Source organism: Notolepis coatsorum (genome assembly GCF_963971535.1).
Source record: "Notolepis coatsorum genome assembly, chromosome: 2".
Taxonomy (NCBI): domain Eukaryota; kingdom Metazoa; phylum Chordata; class Actinopteri; order Aulopiformes; family Paralepididae; genus Notolepis; species Notolepis coatsorum.
The window spans coordinates 25,125,011-25,151,457 of record NC_140166.1 but is presented as its reverse complement, the minus strand read 5'-3'; positions in this window follow the sequence as shown (position 1 = coordinate 25,151,457).

Genomic DNA, 26,447 nt, shown 5'->3' with positions numbered 1-26,447 from the left:
GACAGACAGACAGACAGACAGACAGACAGACAGACAGACAGACAGACAGACAGACAGACAGACAGACAGACAGACAGACAGACAGACAGACAGACAGACAGACAGACAGACAGACAGACAGACAGACAGACAGACAGACAGACAGACAGACAGACAGACAGACAGACAGACAGACAGACAGACAGACAGACAGACAGACAGACAGACAGACAGACAGACAGACAGACAGACAGACAGACAGACAGACAGACAGACAGACAGACAGACAGACAGACAGACAGACAGACAGACAGACAGACAGACAGACAGACAGACAGACAGACAGACAGACAGACAGACAGACAGACAGACAGACAGACAGACAGACAGACAGACAGACAGACAGACAGACAGACAGACAGACAGACAGACAGACAGACAGACAGACAGACAGACAGACAGACAGACAGACAGACAGACAGACAGACAGACAGACAGACAGACAGACAGACAGACAGACAGACAGACAGACAGACAGACAGACAGACAGACACACCACAGAATCACTCTAATCATGCCCGGTTTCCCCCTTCAGCCTGGGCTTGGTCTCCACCTGTCCCCGGGACAATGTGGTCAATCCCTCCCCATCATGTGTCGTCCCGGGGAATTTAGCCCCATTGTGGTGGAAGGATACAACCTGCCCAATCAGGCCCCATGCCGCAATCAGCCTGTCTGGGTCCCTTCAACCCCGGGGCCATCCCATGCCCTCGAGCCCCAGAGAGGTGTCACACGCCCAGCCAAATCAGCCTCCTTAAGACACTCGGCAGCGGCCGCTGGAACATCACTGATGCTGTGCCATCCAGCCAGACACCTGCCACCTGCACCTCCACACACTGCCAATCCATCCAGCCAGACACCTGCCACCTGCACCTCCACACACTGGCAATCCATCCAGCCAGACACCTGCCACCTGCACCTCCCACACACTGGCAATCCATCCAGCCAGACACCTGCCACCTGCACCTCCCACACACTGGCAATCCATCCAGCCAGACACCTGCCACCTGCACCTCCACACACTGGCAATGGACAGTACTGGCACCTCAAACACTTGCTCTGAAAGGCTCTCTCTATATATTTGTTTTGTTCCGTTTTTTTCTGTTCTGTTTTGTTCTGTTCTGTTTTGTATTTTGTTTCTTAGTTTAGGTCAACGTTAATCCTCCCCTCCCCCTTCTATTGTAAAGCGCCGTGGGTATGTGAAAGGCGCTATATACATTCAAGCCATTATTATTATTATTATTATTATTATTATTATTATTATTATTATTATTATTATTATTATTATTATTATTATTATTATTATTATTATTATTATTATTATTATTATTATTATTATTATTATTATATATCAATGTTATATACTATATACTAATGTTATATATTATAGTGTTTCCCATTAATTACCTAGACTGTATTTTTTTTAATATAAAGTTTGCCAATAGGGATGTATCAGTAGTATTGGCAGTGGTAGTAATAGTAATCCAGGCTGATACCAGGCTGATACCAGGCTGATACCAGGCTGATACCAGGCTGATACCAGGCTGATACCAGGCTGCTGCCAGGCTGCTGCCAGGCTGATGCCAGGCTGATACCAGGCTGCTGCCAGGCTGATACCAGGCTGCTGCCAGGCTGATACCAGGCTGATACCAGGCTGCTGCCAGGCTGATACCAGGCTGATACCAGGCTGATACCAGGCTGCTGCCAGGCTGATACCAGGCTGATACCAGGCTGATACCAGGCTGATACCAGGCTGATACCAGGCTGATACCAGGCTGCTGCCAGGCTGATACCAGGCTGCTGCCAGGATGATACCAGGCTGATACCAGGCTGATACCAGGCTGATACCAGGCTGATACCAGGCTGCTGCCAGGATGATACCAGGATGATACCGGGTTGATACCAGGCTGATACCAGGCTGATACCAGGCTGATACCAGGCTGCTGCCAGGCTGATACCAGGATGATACTGGGCTGATACCAGGCTGATACCGGGATGATGCCAGGATGATACCAGGATGATACCAGGTTGATACCAGGATGATACCAGGTTGATACCAGGCTGTACCAGGCTGATGCCAGGCTGATACCAGGCTGATACCAGGATGACACCAGGTTGATACCAGGCTGATGCCAGGCTGATACCAGGCTGATACCAGGATGATACCAGGTTGATACCAGGCTGATGCCAGGCTGATACCAGGCTGATGCCAGGCTGATACCAGGCTGATACCAGGATGATACTGGGCTGATACCAGGCTGATACCAGGATGATACCAGGATGATACCAGGATGATACCAGGTTGATACCAGGATGATACTGGGCTGATACCAGGCTGATGCCAGGCTGATACCAGGATGGTACCAGGTTGATACCAGGATGATACCGGGTTGATACCAGGCTGATACCAGGCTGATACCAGGCTAATGCCAGGCTGATAACAGGCTGATACCAGGATGATACCAGGTTGATACCAGGCTGATGCCAGGCTGATACCAGGCTGATACCAGGATGATACCAGGTTGATACCAGGCTGATGCCAGGCTGATACCAGGCTGATGCCAGGCTGATACCAGGCTGATACCAGGATGATACTGGGCTGATACCAGGCTGATACCAGGCTGCTGCCAGGATGATACCAGGATGATACCAGGTTGATACCAGGCTGATGCCAGGCTGATACCAGGATGATACCAGGCTGATGCCAGGATGATACCAGGATGATACAGGTTGATACCAGGCTGATGCCAGGCTGATACCAGGATGATACTGGGCTGATACCAGGCTGATACCGGGATGATGCCAGGATGATACCAGGATGATACCAGGATGATACCAGGCTGATACCGGGGTGATACCAGGCTGATACCAGGCTGACACCAGGCTGATACCAGGCTGATACCAGGCTGATACCAGGCTGCTGCCAGAATGATACCAGGATGATACCGGGTTGATACCAGGCTGATACCAGGCTGATACCAGGCTGATACCAGGCTGCTGCCAGGCTGATACCAGGATGATACTGGGCTGATACCAGGCTGATACCGGGATGATGCCAGGATGATACCAGGATGATACCAGGTTGATACCAGGATGATACCAGGTTGATACCAGGCTGATGCCAGGCTGATACCAGGCTGATACCAGGATGATACCAGGTTGATACCAGGCTGATGCCAGGCTGATACCAGGCTGATACCAGGCTGATACCAGGCTGATACCAGGCTGCTGCCAGGCTGATACCAGGCTGATACCGGGGTGATACCAGGCTGATACCGGGATGATACTGGGCTGATACCAGGCTGCTGCCAGGCTGATGCCAGGATGATACCAGGATGATACCAGGATGATACCAGGTTGATACCAGGCTGATGCCAGGCTGATACCAGGCTGCTGCCAGGCTGATGCCAGGCTGATACCAGGATGGTACCAGGTTGATACCAGGATGATACCGGGTTGATACCAGGCTGATACCAGGCTGATACCAGGCTAATGCCAGGCTGATACCAGGCTGATACTGGGCTGATACCAGGCTGATACCAGGCTGCTGCCAGGATGATACCAGGATGATACCAGGATGATACCAGGTTGATACCAGGCTGATGCCAGGCTGATACCAGGATGATACCAGGCTGATGCCAGGCTGATACCAGGCTACTGCCAGGCTGATACCAGGCTGATACCAGGCTGATACCAGGCTGATGCCAGGCTGATACCAGGATGGTACCAGGTTGATACCAGGATGATACCGGGTTGATACCAGGCTGATACCAGGCTGATACCAGGCTGATACTGGGCTGATACCAGGCTGATACCAGGATGATAGTGGGCTGATACCAGGCTGCTGCCAGGCTGCTGCCAGGATGATACCAGGTTGATACCAGGCTGATGCCAGGCTGATACCAGGCTGATACGAGGCTGCTGCCAGGCTGATACCAGGCTGATACCAGGATGATACCAGGTTGATACCAGGCTGATACCAGGATGATACCAGGTTGATACCAGGCTGATACCAGGCTGATACCAGGATGATACCAGGTTGATACCAGGTTGATACCAGGATGATACCAGGTTGATACTGGGCTGATACCAGGCTGATACTGGGCTGATAACAGGATGATAACAGGTTGATACCAGGTTGATACCAGGCTGATGCTAGGCTGATAACCGGATGATACCAGGTTGATACCAGGCTGATCGATAATCAACAGAATTCAACTAAACTCATTGGCCGGCTGATCGGTAATCAACAGAATTCATCTAAACTCCTCGACCAAGAGCCACATGTAACGCATCAAAAACCAAAGCAAAGGAGGGACTTGAATCACTGCCATTTTCAACCAAAGAAGGATGTTAGATTCCTCTAATGGGGTACTATGGAATACCTATGGTTGCAAATGATGAGTAATTATACTGTGACTTCTTGTGATAGTTCCATCTGTCTTATTTGATCACTGCTCAAATGAACTTCCTCACAGAAAATAAAGCAATTAGAATGTAATTGAATTGCGATTCCCCTCCAAAGACCGGGGGACTCGCGCAAATTAGCTGAAGTGTTGCATGTTTTAATTCTCTAATTACCACCCTCCTCCCGTACAAACAAGACCACGTAATTGTCATCTCAGACTCACAGCGAGGAGATATGAGATGTCACGTTCGTCATATAATTACGGATTCTAGCGGTTTACCGCCTTGCATAATTAATAATTAAGCCTGGTCTCGTACTGTATACCTCGGGCCAATTGAGGGGTACTTGTGGAGCTTTGTGTGGCGGACCTACTCTGCCGTGCGGCGGCGCTCGGAGGGGAATTACACAGGTCTTTTCTCCTCATGCCTTTTCACAGTCCTGCCTTTTGCGCTGCCATCAATTTTCTCCAAATTGCAGTAATAGCAGGTAAGAGTTGGTCACACAGAACATTCCCTTTTGTGCCGCCGGCGTTCCCACAAGTAACACGGAGCAAATGCAGCGCGTTCCCAAGTGGAAGCTCCTCCACCTTTAACCCGCCAGGGATGAACCAAACATTTATCTGACATCTGTCACGAGATGTGTTAGCTTGTAACTAGTGTGGGCCTACAAAATATGTGTTAGTTTGTAACTAGTGTGGGCCTATACAAAATGTCTTAGTTTGTAATACATGTAGGGCTATACAAGATGTGTTAGTTTGTAACTAGTGTAGGCCTATACAAAATGTATTAGTTTGTAACTAATGTAGACCTATACAAAATGTGTTAGCTTGTAACAAATGTAGGCCTACACAAAATGTGTTAGTTTGTAATGAATGTAGGTCTATACAAAATGTATTAGTTTGTAAGTAGTGTAGGCCACAAAATGTGTTAGTTTGTAATTAATCTAGGTCTATACAAAATGTATTAGTTTGTAAGTAGTGTAAGCCTACACAAAATGTGTTAGTTTGTAACTCATGTAGGCCTATACTAAATGTGACATATCTCAGTTATGTCTCACATGTGGTTGTAGCAAAAATCGTTGGGCCATTTGTTACACATAATTTGGTGTAACTCAGCAGATACACAGTTACACAAGATTTGGTATAAAGGAACAATTTCTTGACACTTGAGAATTGATAAATATGGTCAAAGTCCCTCCAATATACCATATTAAGACACCAACACCTTGAGGAACACAATTAAAAAAGTTGTGCTGTGATTTGGTATTAGAAAATGTGTCATTGGCTGGATGGCGAGCTTCTGTACTGGAGAACTCAGAACTCTCCCCTTATGGTCAATATACCATAGTCGTAGTAGTAGTAGTAGTAGTAGTAGTAGTAGTAGTAGTAGTAGTAGTAGTAGTAGTAGTAGTAGTAGTAGTAGTAGTAGTAGTAGTAGTAGTAGTAGCAGCAGTAGCAGTAGTAGTAGTAGTAGTAGTAGTAGTAGTAGTAGTAGTAGTAGTAGTAGTAGTAGTAGTAGTAGTAGTAGTAGTAGCAGTAGTAGTAGTAGTAGTAGTAGTAGTAGTAGTAGTAGTAGTAGCAGTAGTAGTAGTAGTAGTAGTAGTAGCAGTAGTAGTAGTAGTAGTAGTAGTAGTAGTAGTAGTAGTAGTAGTAGTAGTAGTAGTAGCAGCAGTAGCAGTAGCAGTAGTAGTAGTAATAGTAATATTAGTAGTAGTAGTAGTAGTAGTAGTAGTAGTAGTAGTAGTAGTAGTAGCAGTAGCAGTAGTAGTAGTAGTAGTAGTAGTAGTAGTAGTAGTAGTAGTAGTAGTAGTAGTAGTAGTAGTAGTAGTAGTAGTAGCAGCAGTAGTAGTAGTAGTAGTAGTAGTAGTAGTAGTAGTAGTAGTAGTAGTAGTAGTAGTAGTAGTAGCAGTAGCAGTAGTAGTAGTAGCAGTAGCAGTAATAGTAATAGTAGTAGTAGTAGTAGTAGTAGTAGTAGTAGTAGTAGTAGTAGTAGTAGTAGCAGTAGCAGTAGTAGTAGTAGTAGTAGTAGTAGTAGTAGTAGTAGTAGTAGTAGTAGTAGTAGCAGTAGTAGTAGTAGTAGTAGTAGTAGTAGTAGTAGCAGTAGCAGTAGTAGTAGTAGTAGTAGTAGTAGTAGTAGTAGTAGTAGTAGTAGTAGTAGCAGGAGCAGTAGTAGCAGTAGTAGTAGTAGTAGTAGTAGTAGTAGTAGTAGTAGTAGTAGTAGTAGTAGTAGTAGTAGTAGTAGTAGTAGTAGTAGTAGTAGTAGTAGTAGTAGTAGTAGTAGTTTTATTCAGTCATCACACAGAATACAATATGCACAATCATCTCAGACTGTAAATAAGGTCAACAGCCTTTGTTTTGGCAGTGACTGAAAAGGTACCGGCTGAAGCATAAATGGTAAATGGCTGCATTTATATAGAGCTTTTATCCAAAGCGCTTTACAATTTGTTCCTCACATTTGACCCATTCACTCACACATTCACACACCGACGGTGGAGGCAACCATGCAAGGTGCCAACCTCCACATCGGGAGCAATTAGGGGTTAAGTGTCTTGCTCAAGGACACCCCTCGACACGCTGGCCGGGAGGAGTGGGAATTGAACCGGGAACCTGCCGGGAAGACGACTGCTCTACCTCCTGAGCCACTGATGCCCCCCATAATGCTTATATACAGCATGCTTGTTCTATATTCTTATCAAATTAAGTTACCCTCCAAACAAAGAAATTATAACAAAATAAAAAAAAGCATTCACATTTGCAACCCTCAAAAATACAATCATGGCACTGTGACTTATCCTGGGGTTGTCTAGCATGGTGAGTTATCCTGAGATCGTCCAGCATGGTGTGTTTCCCTGGGGTTGTCTGACATGGTGAGTTGCCCTGGGGTTGTCTGGCATGGTGAGTTGCCCTGGGGTTGTCTGGCATGGTGAGTTGCCCTGGGGTTGTCTGGCATGGTGAGTTGCCCTGGGGTTGTCTGGCATGGTGAGTTGCCCTGGGGTTGTCACGCACGGTGTGTTTCCCTGGGGTAGTCTGGCATGGTGAGTTGCCCTGGGGTTGTCTGGCATGGTGAGTTGCCCTGGGGTTGTCTGGCATGGTGAGTTTCCCAGGGGTTGTCTGGCATGGTGAGTTTCCCAGGGGTTGTCTGGCATGGTGAGTTGCCCAGGGGTTGTCTGGCATGGTGAGTTTCCCAGGGGTTGTCTGGCATGGTGAGTTGCCCAGGGGTTGTTTGACATGGTGAGTTGACTTTCTTACTAACGTAATGAATGACTCAAGCATGCTGCATGTTTCATGTCACTGGAATGAGGTTGGGGATTGTGGTAAATTAATATTGTTTTGGTGAAGTGATTGTTATTGCAGGTGAACATGGTGTAGCAGCCTTCCGAGTCCGAATGCAGTCAATGCTCGAGTCCAAGTCCAAGTCATCAGTGCTCAAGTCCAAGTCGAGTTACAGTACGAGTCCTGAAAATCAGTCCAGGACTCGAGTCCTACAACACTGTCACTAACTTTTATCATGAGCAAATCTGGCTTTCCTACCAGCCTGTTACGTTCTGGACACCGACTGAGGTCGGTGACCACCCACATTCCTGGCATATGTCACTGGGCTTGTCACCTGTCCTTTCCCTGTCAATTAGTGCTGTCACTTAGGGGTGGTTCCTGATTGGCTGTCACGGGGTGTGTGTGGAATGTTGGTATTTGGTGTCTATGTAACCTACCTGTCATCTGCTTGTTCATTGTCAGGTCTTCACTAATTGCGTTTGGGGAAAACGCGGACGGTTCAACTCTGGACCTCCAATAAGCTCCTATTTACCTTATTTCCTGCCTGTGCTATTTAGCATTTATCTCTCTTAGAAATGACTCTTGTGTTCTTACTATTAAAGTCGAACCTGTTCAAGAGTAAACACTCTCCGTCTCTGTGATTGCCTTCACCCATTGGAACTCACCTACCTCCATTCCTGACAGAAGACCTGACCATCAGAGTTCCATGCAGGCAATCATGGAGATGCTCCAGGCGCAGAGGGCGGCCCAGGAGCGGATGGAAGAACATCAACAGCTGGTCAGCGCCGAGTTAGTCCGACTCAACGGGATCGTCGGCTCATCCCAAGCGGTGGCGCAGTCGGCGTTGGCCACAGCCCGACAAGCCCAAGAAGGAGTGGCTGGAGTTCAGTCGGCGACGAGAGAAGCAGCGGTCCACGCAGAGGAGAGTCGGGGGGTGTTCGGGGTCCAGGAACGGTCCCACGAGCCACGACTGCAGGCGCCCGCTCGCTATGATGGATCACCGGATGGATGTCGGGAATTCATCACCCAGTGTCTACTCGTTTTCCGGCTGCAACCACGATCATTTCCATCGGAGATAGCACAGGTAGCGTATATTATCACGCTACTCACCGGTCAAGCTCTCTCCTGGGCTACGGCGGAATTAGAGGCGGGAGCGATAATCTGCGACAGTCTGGACGCCTTTACCCGGGAGTTGAGAAGAGTATTCGATACTTCCCTGGTACTCTCGATCTTCGAGGCTGGCGGTCGTCTTCTCGACTGCAGGCAGGGCCTCCGCACGGTCGCAGCTTACGCTATCAATTTTCGGGAGACAGTTTGGTCGGAGAACGTCTGCGTGGTTCTGTTCGTCAGGGGACTCTCAGCGCGGATGCGAGATGCGCTCTCCGCGCGTGAGATCCCCGAGCAGCTGGAAGTGCTGATCAACACCGCCATCAAGATGGACAATCGGCACCAGGAGAGGGAGAAGGAGCGTGTCAACAACACCCAGGTATGTTTTCCTTCTTCTCCTGGTGTTGATACATCCATGCATTATATGAGTGGGCCACTGGGTGATTAATCCATGCAGCTTGGAGCGCTGTCGTTCTCGGACGACGAGAGGCAGCGCTTCATCAAAGAGCGACGCTGTTTCCGGTGCGGTCGCACCGGTCACCGCTTCGGCAGCTGTCGGGTCCAGGCTGTATCAGCTCGGCGCCAGTCGGGAATAGAAGGTGCGCCGTCAGGCTTTGAGAAAGCGCCAGCAGGTGGGCTCATTCCTGCCAAGCCCACTGATTCACGTACATTTTTTGAGGTGGCGATCAACTGTGGGGGTGACATTAGGGGAACTAAGGCTCTCATTGACTCAGGGGCGGCGGGCAATTTTATTCACGTGGGATTGGTGAAGGAGTGGGGAACCCCAGTGGAGGATTTAGGGGTTCCCTTACCGGTTTACGCCCTGGACGGTCGGCCCCTGGGCAGTGGGAGCGTCACCCAGTGCACGGTTCCATTACACATCCGGGTGGCGGGTGGGGAGTGGGAATGGGTTCAATTTTTTGTCATCTTTTCCCCCTATTCTGTCATGGTGTTGGGTCATCCCTGGTTGTCGTCACGTGTTCATATTATTAATTGGAGCACGGGCGAACTCTCAACGGCGGCCAACGTCAAGTCGATCGTCAGCGGGAGTTTGCCCAAACCCTTGTCTTCCCCCCCTCTTCCCTTTTGTCTCCTCCCTCTTTCTCCAGGATAGTGGGGAGCGTGGCAGATTCTGATCTACCCTCTAATCCCGATTTGATAGGGGTGCCTGAGATCTATTGGGACCTGGCGGACGTTTTTAGCAAAACGCGTGCTAAAGCACTTCCGCCTCATAGATCATACGGCTGTCCCATTAATCTTCTACCCGGTACCTCCCCGCCTCGCGGGCGAATGTTCTCTCTCTCACGCCCCGAAACCTTGGCCATGAACACCTACATAGAGGAGGCATTGCTTGCGGGGCACATACGCCCGTCCACTTCCCCTGCCGGCGCTGGCTTCTTCTTCGTTGATAAGAAAGATGGGGATCAGCGCCCGTGCATTGATTATAGGGGATTGAATGACGTTTCCATCAAGAACCGATATCCTTTACCTCTCATGGACACGGCCTTTGAGTGCTTACAGGGGGCACAGGTCTTTTCTAAACTTGACTTACGTAATGCATACAATCTGGTCAGGATTAGAGAAGGAGACGAGTGGAAGACTGCATTTAACACACCCAATGGGCACTATGAGTATTTGGTCATGCCCTTTGGTTTGGCTAATGCTCCGGCAGTCTTCCAAGCCCTAGTTAACGACGTGCTGCAAGACTTGATTGGGGTGTCGGTGTTTGTTTACTTAGATGATATTCTGATTTTTTCTCGCGATATGGTGCAACACCAACTGCACGTTTGGGAGGTGCTAGACCGTCTCCTCAAGCATCAACTATTCGTTAAGGCTGATAAGTGTGTGTTTCACACTGACACCGTGTCCTTCCTGGGCTTTGTGTTGACAAAGGGCGATCTGCGCATGGATCCAGCCAAGGTGAGTGCAGTTTTGGACTGGCCACGGCCTTCGTCGCTCAAGGGGTTACAACGTTTTTTGGGCTTTGCAAATTTTTACAGGCGCTTTATTCGCAACTTTAGCGCCTTAGCCAATCCATTAACAGCTCTCACTAAGTCCTCTCTCCCTGGCTTTGAATGGTCGCCTAGGGCAGAGTCGGCCTTCTGCGATCTTAAACGTCGATTTACATCCGCTCCTGTATTGATCCGCCATGACGCAGAGGTTCCGTTCATTGTGGAGGTGGATGCCTCTGACATCGCGGTGGGGGGGGTGCTCTCTCAGAGATGCTTAAAGGATGGGAAAGTGCACCCGTGTGCTTTTTTCTCTCGCCGTCTGTCACACGCCTTAACGCTCGCCAGGCCAGGAGGACGTTGTTCTTCACACGATTTCGATTTACCATCTCCTATAGACCCGGCTCCAAGAATATCAAACCTGACGCTTTGTCGCGCCAGTTTGATCTTCCTGGTCGGGAGGAGCAGCCCCATCCCATTATTCCACCGGCCTTGATTTTGGTACCCGTGTCTTGGGGCATAGAGAGGGTGGTAAGGTCGGCGCTAACGCGGGAGCCCGATCCGGGTGGGGGTCCTCCGGGACGGTCGTATGTTCCCAAGGCGGCGCGCTCACGCTTGCTACAGTGGGCACATGCGTCATCCCTCACCAGCCACCCAGGGGCAACCAGGACCCTGGAATTTATCCGTAGGAGGTTCTGGTGGCCGACAGTGGAGGGGGATACGCGTTCCTTTGTGGTGGCCTGTCCGGTGTGCGCACGTAGTAAGACCTCTCAACGGGCACCGGCGGGTCTCCTCCGACCACTTCCTATTCCTAAACGACCCTGGTCACACATATCTCTGGACTTTATTTCTGGTCTTCCCCTTTCGGACGGGTTCACCACCATTTTGGTGGTGGTGGATCGGTTCTCTAAGGCGGCTCACTTTGTCCCTCTCCCCAAGCTTCCATCGGCCCGGGAGACTGCTGATTTAGTTATACAGCATGTCTTTCGGGTCCACGGGCTGCCAGTGGATATTGTGTCGGACCGGGGTCCTCAGTTCGCCTCCAGGTTCTGGAAGGCGTTTGCTGCCGGCCTCGGCGCCTCTGTCAGTCTGTCGTCTGGGTTCCATCCGCAGTCGAACGGGCAGACGGAGCTGGTCAACCAGGATTTGGAGGGGGTCTTGAGATGTTACGTTGCCGGTAGTCCGGCAACGTGGAGTAGGAGGTTGGCTTGGGCTGAGTACGCGCATAATACCCTTCTCTCCTCTTCTACCGGTATGTCTCCCTTTCAGTGCCAGTATGGTTTTCAACCTCCTCTGTTTCCCGAGCAGGAGCAGGAGGCGGAGGTACCCTCGGCCCAGGCACATGTGGCTCGCTGTCGCAGGATGTGGAAACAGGTTCGGAAGGCGCTACAGAAGGTTTCGGTTAGTACGCAACGGCAAGCTAACCGTAAGCGTCGTCCGGCTCCAGTTTACCGTCCAGGGCAGCAGGTTTGGCTTTCCACCCGGGATCTCCCTCTCCGGGTGGAATCCAAGAAGCTGGCTCCTCGCTTTATAGGACCATTTAAAGTGATTCATCGGGTTAATCCAGTGGCTTACAAGCTACGACTTCCGAGCTCTATGAGGGTTCATCCGACGTTTCATGTGTCCCTGTTGAAGCCATTCCTCTCATCGCCCTTGGCCCCGCCACTGCCTGTGGTTCCTCCGCCCCGGTTTATTGGCGGTCAACCCATTTACACGGTGCGGAGGATACTGGGTTGTAGGCGGAGGGGTAGGGGGTTTCAGTTCTTGGTGGATTGGGAGGGGTACGGGATAGAAGAGCGTTCTTGGGTGCCTCAAAGGGATATTTTAGATCCCAGCCTGATCGTTGATTTCCGGCGGCTGAATCCCGAGGCCCCTAGGTGAACGTCTGGTGCCGTTCGTCGGGGGAGGGTACTGTTACGTTCTGGACACCGACTGAGGTCGGTGACCACCCACATTCCTGGCATATGTCACTGGGCTTGTCACCTGTCCTTTCCCTGTCAATTAGTGCTGTCACTTAGGGGTGGTTCCTGATTGGCTGTCACAGGGGTGTGTGTGGAATGTTGGTATTTGGTGTCTATGTAACCTACCTGTCTTCTGCTTGTTCATTGTCAGGTCTTCACTATAGGCGAGTCAATCTATGAAAAAAAAGCACTTAACCCAAAAAAAATTGATACAAAAGGTGGATTCCGATAGTATTGGGCGTGCTAAATAACATACTAAAAGTCGACCAAAATCGACCCCCCCGAAAGCCGCCATTTCCAAGATGGCGTCCCAGATGGCGGTGGAGATATTAAAATGGCTATATCTCAAATTGAGAATATGGTGCAAAGGATTTCTCAACTGATTCTGGTACCTCTGGGCATGTTCACTAACATACTAAAAATCTAGGAAAATACACCTTCCAGAAAGGCTTAATTTTCAAGATGGCGTCCAAAATGGCGGCAGACCAAGCTTAAAATGGCTATATATCTCAATAGAAAAAAATATATAACGATGATTTTTCACTTGATTCTGGTACCTCTAGACATGCTTGTGAACATACTAAAAATCTAGGAAAATACACCTTCCGGAAAGGCATCATTTTCAAGATGGCGTCCAAACTGGTGCCCAGGAGCTTAAAATGACAATACAAATACAAATAGCTTACTAAAAAAGGTGTTTGCACTCTCCAGCTCTCAAGCTAGCATAGTTGAAGCCTTCTTTTTGACCATTATAGTTGTTATAGTTAGAGGTGTTTGCACTCTCCAGCTCCCAAACTACCATCGTTGAAGCCTTCTTTTTCTGAATCAGTTTCTTTCTTTCTTTTCTGACCTAGTCCTGTGTTTGGGCATGCCTGGGCGTGTCTGACCTGGCAGTGTTATTTAAGCCCCAGTTTCATTCTAGTCTTTGACAGAGGTGTTTGCACTCTCAGCTCTCAAGCTAGCATAGTTGAAGCCTTCTTTTTGACCATTATAGTTGTTATAGTTAGAGGTGTTTGCACTCTCCAGCTCCCAAACTACCATAGTTGAAGCCTTCTTTTTCTGAATCAGTTTCTTTCTTTCTTTTCTGACCTAGTCCTGTTCCGAGGTTCAGAATTAATGAACTGAATCTTGTGCAGAGGTCAAAAGTTGTGATAATAGATTATCACTTTGCCAAACACTTTTGCAGAGACACCACATTTAAAGAACTTCCAAGACTTGCAGAATGTAACAAGATGGTTGATCTGCTTTGGGAGTTATCGTTCAATTTCAAACAGCCTGCACCTGGTTGGCAGGGGATGATGCACATTATTCATAAGGGAGATGAACATCCAGGGCAGTCTTCAGTGAGATACTTACCAATGATAGACATGTACTCCGGAGACAAAACATGCATTCTGTCAACACTGGAGTTCATTTGTGGTCTGGCATCCAAACACCACCTTGCCCCAGTAGTTACATTTGACCAACCCCTATATTGGAAAGCAGCAGAGATAATCCTAGATTCACCACAGTGCAGTCACCTCAAGTCCTTTGTCCTGCTCCTAGGAGGATTTCACACATTTATGAATTTGCTAGGAGCAATTGGTACACTGATGGACGGTACAGGACTTAAGGACATTCTAGGGGTAGTCTATGGGGAGAACTCAGTAGCCCATATGATGACAGGCAAATCAGTTTAGAGAGCATTCCGTGGCCATCTTCTGGTTGACAAATGTCTTAACCGCATGATAATATTAGAAATGGTAGATGATAGTCATGAATTTGCAGCAATGGTTGAACAGTCTGAAGCAATGTATACCTCAATAGTTAAGGGTGAAATGCCATTGGAAACAGTGTTCACATCAGAGACCCTCATTACAATAAATGAAGAGCTGGGAAAAAGGAAGATGGAACTGTGTGCTAGATCCAAAACTAGTCAGTTGTGGCTAAATTACCAACACATGTTAGAAGTTGCTAGGTCACTGATAACAGCAGATCGCACAGGTTCCTGGCTTTTGCACCTACGTGCTGTTTCTGAATGCATGCCGATATTCGCTGCGGCTGGGCATTACAATTACTTGAAATCGGCACACTTTTATGTCCAAGAGATGAGTCAGCTTCACATCAACCACCCAGATGTCTTCAGACAATTTGAAAAGGGTTTTCATGTTATCCGTCGCAGCAGCCAATCATGGGCAGGCCTCAGCTCAGATCTTGTAATCGAAACAACATTGATGAGGTCATTGAAGACTACAGGAGGGATGACACATGGAAGTGGAATGACCGACAATCAGAGATCCCTTTGGACAATGTCAAAGGGCATAACATCAGAGTATAACACCGCAATGCAGGAGTTCTCAAACCAGACATACACAACATCAGAACAGCACAAGGATTCAACAGAGGCAAGGATGAAAAGGGATGCTGCTGACCTGGAGAAGATCACTTCAAAACTTGCTATATGTTCACCTTTCTCTCCAGACTCTTCTTTAAGGAATGTTGTTACAGGTGTTGTCGCTGAGGATGGAGTGAACGTGCATGATTATGACTCTGTTGGACGCAACATCATGCACAAAATGATCGGACAGCCGGCATTCACATTTTCATTTAGTAGAAAGGATAAAGCCATAACCCTTGGACAAAAATCGTCTATCAAGGTTGCTCCTGATCGAATCATTGATTCTGCACTTCTTTTTCAACGTTTCCTTATTGTCTCCCAAACTGGAGAGCTGTCATTGGAGGAGGTTATGCGTTACGAACTCAGTCCTTTCCCTCCTGCCCTCTTTGAAGCCGGAAACGTCTTCCGCAAAGCTGATAAACCACAACTAGCGCACGCGATCTGTGATCATGCAAGTGATGCAATCCTAGATTCTGTACCAGAAACGGAGCATTATGTTCTTGATGGTGGTTCACTCCTTCACCGAATACAATGGAAGCACGGACAAAGCTATGGTAAAATTGCACAGTCATTTGCAGACTTCACCATCCAACATTATGGCTCAGCTACAACCATTGTGTTTGATGGCTATGAGGATGGGCCATCCATTAAAGACAACACACATCAAAGAAGAGGAAACAATATTCATCCCATTGTCAACTTCACTGCTGAGACAGAGTTCTCAGGTAAGAAGGAGGAGTTCCTGTCAAGAGATCTGAATAAACAGAAACTGATCCACATGATAAGTGATGAACTGAAAGAACGGGATTACACTGTGGTCAATTCACTTGGAGATGCTGATGTAGACATAGTAAGGGCCGCAGTGGGATCATCTCTTCTTCACAACACGACGCTGATTGGAGAAGATACTGATCTCCTCGTCTTACTTCTTTACTATGCACAGAGAGATAGCAAGGGCCTTTATTTCAGATCAGACAAGTCGAAAGCTGATGGCAGTTTTAAAGTGTACGCCATAAACCATTTGAAAGAAGTACTCGGACAGGATGTGTGTTCTCAGTTGCTGTTCATCCATGCTGTGACTGGCTGTGACACAACTTCCCGGATCTTCGGAGTTGGCAAAAAGACAGCATTCCAAAAACTTGTAAAAGGGGATCCTGTCCTTCAGGCTTGTGCCAATGCATTCACTGTACCAAACCAGACAACAGATGTGATCGATGACCTTGGGTGCCAAGCAATGGCTGTCTTTTTTGGTGGAAAGTGCACAGATTCGCTTGCAAAAATGAGATATAACATTTTCAGCAAGAAGGTTGTCTCAGCTTCATCAACGGTAACGCCTGAACGTCTACCACCAACTGAATCTGCTACCAAATTCCACTGTCGTAGAGCATACTACCAGGTCATGGTCTGGATTTGAACAGATGATGGTATAGATGCTCTAGACTGGGGCTGGAACCTGTAGGACAATAGATTTGTCCCACTCATGTCAACAATGAATGCTGCTCCAGACAGTCTCTTGAAGGTCATTCATTGTAACTGTACCACTGCCTGCAAGACACTTCGCTGCTCATGCAGAAAATATGGACTACCTTGTACTACTGTCTGTGGACCATGTCAACTTCATGAATGTGACAATCCACATAACAAGTTTCTCCCAGAGGATCCTGAAGATGATGATGAGTAGGCCTAAAGACCACAATAAGTGGGTCATTTATTTTGTGTTCAACACCAAAGCCAGCTTTCTAGGTTGAATATAATAACCAATTTTAATTTTAGCCAAAATAAGCTACAGGCAGCCATTTTGATGATGCAAATGATGCATTCCTAGCAGATATATTTAGCTAGATATTTTGCTCGTTATTAATGTATAGAGGTGCCAGAATCAGTTTATAAATCCTTTAGAAATGTTTTCCCATTTGAGATACAGGCATTCTAAGCTCCCAGTCGTCATTTTGGACACCATTTTGAAAATTAAGCCTCTTCGGAAGGTGTATTTCCCTAAAACTTTAGTATGTTCCTAAGTATGTCTAGGGGTACTTGGGGTACCAGAATCAAATGACAAAATCATTTATATAATTTTTATATTGACATATATATAGCCATTTTAAGCTTGGCCAGCCGCAATTTTGGACGCCATCTTGAAAATGAAGCCTTTCTGGAAGGTGTATTTTCCTAGATGTTTAGTATGTTAGTGAGCATGCCCAGAGGTACCAGAATCAGTTGAGAAATCCTTTGCACCATTTTCTTAATTTGAGATATAGCCATTTTAATCGCCCCGGCGCCATCTGGGACGCCATCTTGGAAATGACGGCTTTCGGAGGGGTCGATTTTGGTCGACTTTTAGTATGTTATTTAGCACGCCCAATACTACCAGAATCCATTGAAAAACCTTTTGTATCAATTTTTTTGGGGTTAAACCATATATTGACTCGCCTACTAATTGCGTTCGGGGAAAACGCGGACGGTTCAACTCTGGACCTCCAATAAGCTCCTATTTACCTTATTTCCTGCCTGTGCTATTTAGCATTTATCTCTCTTAGAAATTACTCTTGTGTTTTTACTATTAAAGTCGAACCTGTTCAAGAGTAAACACTCTCCGTCTCTGTGATTGCCTTCACCCATTGGAACTCACCTACCTCCATTCCTGACACCAGCCCGTACCTCCCTGACAGCTGACCGCTAACGTGACATGTGTGAAATATCTCCAACCAGCCGCTCTGGAATTTTCACAATTGTGTTATTATTAAGGCTGTCAAAGTGTTAACGCACAATTCTTTTAACGCCACTACTTTTTCACTAGACTTCACTATGTTTGTTTCTGACTCAAAGTGTGTGTGTGAGAGAGAGAGAGAGAGAGAGAGAGAGAGAGAGAGAGAGAGAGAGAGAGAGAGAGAGATAAGGGAGGTGAAGAGAGAAGAGAGAGAGAGAGAGAGAGACAGAGAGAGAGAGAGAGAGAGAGAGAGAGAGAGAGAGAGAGAGAGAGAGAGAGAGAGAGAGAGAGAGAGAGAGGGGGGGGGGGTGAGAGAGAGAGAGAAAGAGAGAGAGAGGGGGGGGTGAGAGAGAGAGAGAGAGAGAGAGAGAGAGAGAGAGAGAGAGAGAGAGAGAGAGAGAGAGAGAGAGAGAGAGAGAGAGAGAGAAAGAGAGAGAGAGAGGGGGGGGGGTTGAGAGGGGGTTGAGAGAGATGAGGAAGGGGCAAGAGAGTAAGAGCTGGGAGAGTGTGTGTGTGTGAGAGAGAGGGGGGCAGGGGGGGGGGTCCTCAGCCCTTGTGTGGGTGAATGTAACAAGTTCCTACCATTTTCTTTCCCCTATTATTTCATGCACACTTCATTCATTGTTTTAAATTATTATTTTCTTTTAACTTATTTTGTGCATCACTCTGTTTTGAATTTGATGCAAATTTGCAATGCATGAGGGTCATCCTTTTGTGTTAAATGGCTGCATAAAGCAAGCATTTGTTGACTCTCATGTTGATAAGAGTATTAAAACTTGAAAAAGATCCGTTTAAGGTAGATTTAGAACAGATAAAAAATATGTGATTAATCGCGAGTTAACTATGGACAATCATGCGATTAATCAGATTAAATATTGTAATCGATTTACAGCCTTAATTATTATCTTTTTCTAAACAAATACCGCAGGCAAGTGTACAAAATGTAGTCATCTATGTGATATTTGGGGACTGTTTGACGGTAGGTCAAACTGGATACCGCCCATTCCTATTAGAACACAGCTCAGGCACCCAGACAGTGATGTGGATTAACGGTGTGTTCATCTAGGAACCGTCATCTAAGGACACAGTGGCACAAACAGATCTGTCCACCAGCTAAACAAACTGTATTCCAATCAAAGCAAACTTAAAATCATGTTAATTTCAACTCAAATGTACCATAGAAGGAAATAAGGCTCTATTGACACTGCTGTACATTGTAAATAGAATGCCAACATGGTATATTTGTTTATGTGTAATATCTTCTCTAAACACAGTGTCATTTCCAGTGTTCATTAAGGCTAATTAATCATCCGTGGAGTTCTTAGTGAGGATAGCATTAACAACAGAAACATCAGTGTTTTGACTACCCATACTGACGGGTCTATTTACACCGGCTCCCAAGAGTTGATAATAAGTCAATCATGGAAATATTGGGTCCAACAGTGACTGCCAAATCCAGGGGATTCGTTTTTGTTTTTAATGCAACTATTAATTATCATTTCCCACATTACAAGATCCTTTGAAAACTGGCTGCCAAACTGCCCCCCCCCTCCCCCCACCATTCCCATGCCTGCTATTATAATAACTCCCTCTGAGACAATATTTACTGATCATAAGTCAGTGTTTACACCACATTTATTGCCAAAGGACAAAACAAAAAGGAAAAATTGCTAATAATGATTGCTTCTGGCAAAATGCGATGCTTTTATGTAAATGAAGATGCCCTAAAATGTGACCTGGAAACAAAAGGGACCATCGCTGTGACTGTACAGAGAGTGCATTAGTGGATCAATTAAACACTAGCCTTCCTTAATAAACAGCCTCTGCCCGGGTTGCTATAGCAACTGACCTGCAAATGCATTGGAAAAAGGAGGGAAAATTAAAGGTAAGAGCACGTACCGACAGCAACGTCTACGCTTTAGGCATCCATTTGCTCCTGTCGTGCATACATTACATTACATGGCATCCCGTTCCAAGGCAAGAAGCATGTTGTTCTGTGAGTGGTACATTAGGCTAACGTTTCTTCCTGTGTATTCTCACGTTGTATACTTAATCTGTACAAACAACATAGATCACATGAATACACAGTATACAGTATACTAGTAGTAGTAGTATCACCACTATCATTATTATTATTAGTAGTAGTAATTGTAACTGAGGGGTACAATTCCCTGACTGTATTGAGAGTATGGTATCATTAAACCACTACTGAGTTATGTACTTTAATTACTGGCCATACAGTACACAGGTATATATGATGAACACCCACACAATAACACGGCTTAACAAAGAAAGTCCTGTTTGGAATATTTATTAGAAGAGCAGCAATATTAGATTACAGTATTGAGAATTAGGGTCGCGCTTGTATGGCGAAGAATGTGCATGAATAGATCAAGAGCGTAAGTCCATGAGCATATTACGATGGAGATAATTAATACCACCTGTAGCATAAGAATTAGATAATGTACACTCGTAGGTCAGCTGGAGATATAAAGGGGGTTCCCTCCGGTTGTAAGCCAGCAGGGGAGAGGAATTGTCGGGAGCAAAAGTCTGGATCAACGAGGAATAAAGAGACTCCAGGTACAGGAGACGGTGCAATAATCCCTTGGTCCTTAGACAAAGCAACAGCTATACTCCGGTATGCACTGCAGCATGGATGAAAGCTAGCCAGCCTCTGAGTCCTAGAGGCGGGCTCGACGGGGCTCCTCACAGGGTAGATCCCACACGGTAGTGGGGGTAGACGGTTCTCTGCTCCAGCAGCCACAGGACCAAAGCAATATAATCCAGCCGAAAAGGGCTCTGCATTCGTCGGTGTAGGTTATCCAGTGTACATATCCACACGGTTCTCGTCTAGGGCTCCTCAGATGGCGGCACAAGGTTAAGCCGCCCAGCCTGGATAAGCACACTAGCTCGGTACGATGAAACGGTGGTAATGCTGGTCACTGTAGAACGGTAGCCGCACGATACACTATACATAATAGACTATTACTTTATAATAGAATAAGTCGAACTCGACGATACAGCGTTAAACTCTGACACTTTAGCTATCAATTCGCACGCGGTCTCAAGGCTCTATTTAGGGGCAAAACGGGCCCACTTCACGGCACGTTGTATCGTGGTGAAGGCTTCAACTTGTTGGGGTAACATAACTGCTGTATCCACCTGCAACGTATTTATACGTAAGGTGAACAATCTAGTGCCAACCTTATTTCTGTCTCGTATTACTGCGCAAACCTGGGCATGTTGAGACATGTCTTAGCGGTGACTTTGAACTAGACATTGGGGGTATGGCCGTTGGCGCCTAGGGGGTCGCTGTCCAATAGGAGAACGAATATTATGGTCTGGCCTGTACCTAGGTAAAGGGATATTCCGTGTATATGTACAAAGAATATACAAGGGATATCAGACGATATACAAATATTATACAATATATCTCAAGTAATAAATATATATATTCGGTTTAATCTGACCCTTTGTAACAGTAGTAGTAGTAGTAGTAGTAGTAGTAGTAGTAGTAGTAGTAGTAGTAGTAGTAGTAGTAGTAGTAAGTAGTAGTAGTAGTAGTAGTCGTATCACGACTATCATTATTATTATTATTATTATTATTATTATTATTATTATTATTATTATTATTATTATTATTATTATTATTAGTAGTAGTAGTAGTAGTAGTAGTAGTAGTAGTAGTAGTAGTAGTAGTAGTAGTAGTAGTAGTAGTAGTAGTAGTAGTAGTAGTCGTAGTCGTAGCAGCAGCAGCAGCAGTAGTAGTAGTAGTAGTAGTAGTAGTAGTAGTAGTAGTAGTAGTAGTAGTAGTAGTAGTAGTAGCAGCAGTAGTAGTAGTAGTAGTAGTAGTAGTAGTAGTAGTAGTAGTAGTAGTAGTAGTAGTAGTAGTAGTAGTAGTAGTAGTAGCAGTAGTAGCAGTAGTAGCAGTAGTAGTAGTAGTAGTAGTAGTAGTAGTAGTAGTAGTAGTAGTAGTAGCAGTAGTAGTAGTAGTAGTAGTAGTAGTAGTAGTAGTAGTAGTAGTAGTAGTAGTAGTAGTAGTAGTAGCAGTAGTAGCAGTAGTAGTAGTAGTAGTAGTAGTAGTAGTAGTAGTAGTAGTAGTAGTAGTAGTAGTAGTAGTAGTAGTAGTAGTAGTAGTAGTAGTAGTAGTAGTAGTAGTAGTAGTATCACCACTAGCAGGGAGAACAGCGAGACAAGGCTTGACGTACGGCAGCCAGAAGTCCTTTGTATTGAACCAGGAGACAGAGACGTAAGACAATTAGATCAGAGGGAACAGGACGGCGGCGATGCACATGACTTTGTCACATTTGTAACTCATTAGCCGAGAATAATTCCTGTCAAGGTTGAACGCTGAAGGATGAATCATTTAATCACAGTAAAATGTGAGTGAGTCTAATGTCTGGTGGAGGGAGCGAGGCACACATCTGGGAACTATTGAAAAACACCAGGACAGAAAGAAACTAACCGATCTAGATCTAGATAACCTGTTTGGATTGGGACCCACATTAGGAACATTTTAATGGGTCGACAAATTATTTGGAATTATATGAAGCCAAAGTTCTTTCAGGTACATTGAAAAATAAACATAATTAATAAAACACTGTAGGCTCATAGTTTAACAGTCTGAAAGACATGTTGAATAAAACACTGGGATAGTAGTTTAACAGTCTGAAATACATGTTGAATAAAACACTGTAGACTAGTAGTTTAACAGCCTATATACATGTTGAATAAAACACTGTAAGCTAGTAGTTTAACAGTCTAATAGACATGTTGAATAAAACACTGTAGACTAGTAGTTTAACAGTCTAAAAGACAAGTTGAATAAAACACTAGCAATTAATTAGGTTTAAGTTTGTCTCCTTAGTAGAATAGTTCCATAATCTTGGTTGTCTCTGGAAATCTGAAAGGCACACTGTTCCGTAGAAACAATTAAAATGCCCATATTGTGACATGGCAATATTACATATTACAATAGAAGAAATGCATACCAAGGTGTGGAGGGGGGGGGGGGGGGGTGGAGAAGTCAATGTCATCGTTCAGACCTGGGAAAGTGGCAGCTTTAAGAGTTACAATCCAGAATGTTTCTCTTTGTAGCACACGTTTATCTATCTCCATCTCTCACAGATTTGGGAATGACCTCTACAGCCATGGTTTTTAGTGAGTTGGGGCTTGTGTGTCCAGCTGCTTTGTAATGATCGGCGATGGGGTATAGTTGGGGTTGCCAGTCCGTACTGTATTTGTGTTCAACCAGTCTGTCTCTAAGTCTGCATCTGGTGCGTCCGATGTAAAAATGTAAAAAAAAAAGAAAAAAACATCCACACTCCGCATTCTAATCTGTAGACCACGTCAGAAGTATTGCAATTCACAAAGCTTCTGACCTTCTGACCAGCGTGCCCTTGAGATAAGATAGCTGGAAACAGTGTTGTAGTCGAGTCACTAAATCTCGAGTCTGGGTCGAGTCCAGAGTCCCCAGTGTTCGAGTCCGAGTCCAAGTCCGAGTCACCAAAGCAGAGCCTGAGTCGAGTCCCCATTATTACCCTAGTCCGAGTCTGAGTCCAAGTCATCAAGGTTGAGTCCACTCCACTCTGGCAGTCAAAGAGCTGACATACAAATAAAAAAAAGGTCTACATTAAACATAAATGACACAGCGGTCACCATTTCAAAGGGAGTTTATTTACTTTGTGACACAATAGCCAAACAAATGCACTAGCCATCAATATCGTATGCCAAATGATTAGGGCTTATTACAAAAAATAAATAAGAAAAATAACTGTATTTATCAATTAACAAGTCAGAGTCCTCGTCTGCACCTTCCGAGTCTGAATGCAGTCAATGCTCAAGTCCAAGTCCAAGTCTGAGTCATCAGTGCTCAAGTCCAAGTCAAGTCACAAGTCCTGAAGATCAGTCCAGGGCCCTCATTTATCAATGCTGTGTACGCACAGATGTGCGTAAACCGTGCGTACGATCATTTCTAAGCAAAGTGTGGGATTTATCAATATGAACGTGTGCTTGAGATTGTGCATACATCTACGCATGTTAGTGAATCCTTTGTGCATGTTAGTGGCTTGTTGGTCAAAGTCATCCTCAGTCATTGACATTGTGACTGACATTGTTGAAAACAACTGTCACAAGCCCTGTATCCTTTTTAACACTCCGTTTTACCCCCCCCCCTAATCCAGCTGTAGTAGCCTCTGCGTAACACAACAGTGAACACATAGTTAAGTACGACTGACAGATGCATTGCAAGTTTCAAGTTTCAAGTTTCAAGTTTCTTTAATAGTGTCATACAGAAGTACAGAATACTTTCATACAAAATGCTTCTTACTGTTACGCTCCAGAGACTGTGCTAGACAAGATAGTATCAAATAACATAGTATAGCATGTAATTTAGAAGTAGAAAATGAGGTCACAGTGTTCAGTATAGACATATGTACAATGTTCGATGCAGAATAGACGTAACTGAGTTACCATATAATATACAATACTATGCAGTGTACTAATGTACAGTACTATATAGTGCAAATCAGAAATGGGATGAGGTACAATTTAGGTACAATTTACAGTAAGGTGTACGAGTTGTAGTGCAATCCTTCATCAATAAATATAAAGTGTGGGGAGTGGGTGCTACAGTGTGTTTGTTTAAAGTGAGTGTGTGCTATAAAGTGTGTGGAGTGGGTGCTACAGTGTGTTTGTTTAAAGTGAGTGTGTGCGTGTGGATGTGTGTGCTATGTGCGTTTGATGGTTGTTGTTGTGTAGTGTTCATTGTTCGTTTAGCAGCCTGATGGCCTGGGGATAGAAGCTTCTTCTGAGTCTTTCTGTGCTCGCCTTGAGACTCCGGTATCGCTTGCCTGACCGCAGCAGTTCAAAGAGGCAGTTGTTCGGGTGACTGGAGTCTTTAATGATTCTCTTAGCCTTGCCCCTGCAACGCTTGTTGTAAATGTTCTGGAGGGTGGGAAGCCCCCCTCCAATTGTGCGTTCGGCTGAACGTGTCACTCTTTGTAGTCTGCTTCGGTCTTGTGCAGTGCTATTCCCAAACCAGGAGGTGATGTTGCCAGTCAGGATGCTCTCTATTGTACATGAGTAGAAGTTCTTAAGGATCTTCTGACTGACTTGGAACTTCCTTAGGCGCCTGAGGAAGTAGAGGCGTTGTCGTGCCTTCTTCACAACACTGTCAATGTGTGTGGTCCATGTCAAGTCCTCGGATATGTAGGCTCCGAGGTACTTAAAGCTGTTGACTCTCTCAACCGGTGCCCCGTCGATGCTGAGGGGGCTGTAGTCCTTGACCCCCGACCTCCTGAAGTCCACAATCATCTCCTTTGTTTTGCTGACGTTCAGGGAGAGGCTGTTTTCCTGGCACCATCCCGCCAGGACCTTGACCTCTTCCAGGTAGGCCCTCTCGTCGTTGGCAGAGATCAGGCCCACCACCACTGTGTCGTCAGCAAATTTGATGATTGTATTGCTACTCCGCTGAGCCACACAGTCGTGTGTGTACAGGGAGTAGAGGAGGGGACTCAGAACACAGCCCTGGGGGGCCCCTATGTTGAGGGTGGTGGATGAGGAGGTGCAGTTGCCTGCTCTCACCACCTGGGGTCTGCCCGTCAGGAAGTCCAAGACCCACTGGCAGAGGTCATAGTTCAAGCCCAGGTCCCTGAGCTTGGCTATGAGTATGTGTGTATGTGTGTGAGTATGTGTTCACTGTTGTGTTACGCCTTCTCGGCATAAGCCCCATAATAAGACCGTCTCTGGCTTCGTCCAGCGGACACCAGAGCTCAGCGATGCCGCTCACGGCAGCATATTCTCCCCGCTGGCGATCGGAGCACGGAGGGTCGTGGACCCGCGCCGCAGCCGCGAAGCCAGCGATGCGATTTTTTATTGGTTTGTCATGACAAACCAATTACATAATCCAACATATGTGTAAAGAAACAACATATTCCAGTTAACGGTATATTTTTTTAATGATTCGTTACGGCGTAATCAATACTTCCATTTGTATAAATTGGGTTAAGCAGAGCACAGTATTCCTGCCTGGCTGAGCTGCATGCATCTCGGCTGAGGAGCGCGTCGCTGCTCATGCGCATGCGCGCGCTCGGCCAATCAGAGCAATGCGGAAGGACAAGTGGGCTGCCGAAAGTATTCACGCCTCAGGGGGTGCATTTGACGTGGCCACACGTCCGCTCTGCCCTTTATCTCAGTAGGCACAGCGGGACGCGATTGGCCAGTATGCTATATATTATATGAAGGTTCCTCCAACACATGGAATGCCCTCTGACTGACTCTGGAGCTGAAGGTTCTTCCTTCTCTTGCTGCATTTAAAAGTATGACCTCCGGCCACTGTGTGTCGACTTGTAACGTAAGGTCCTATAACCCTAGTCAGGGCCGCCTGGGAGAAATGCGAGGCCCTGTGCGATATTTAAACGTGAGGCCCCCCCCCCCCTAAAAGGTAAAAAATAAATAAAAAATTATATATATATATTATTATTATTTTTTTTATACAGTCAACATATTCTTAAATAATAGCGCTGCCGGAGGCTGGGCATGATACAGTCAACATATAGCAAGAGAGAGAGCGAGAGAGAGCTCCCGTTCTACAGTCTATATACAGTGTTATCGCTGCACAGACCCGGCAAT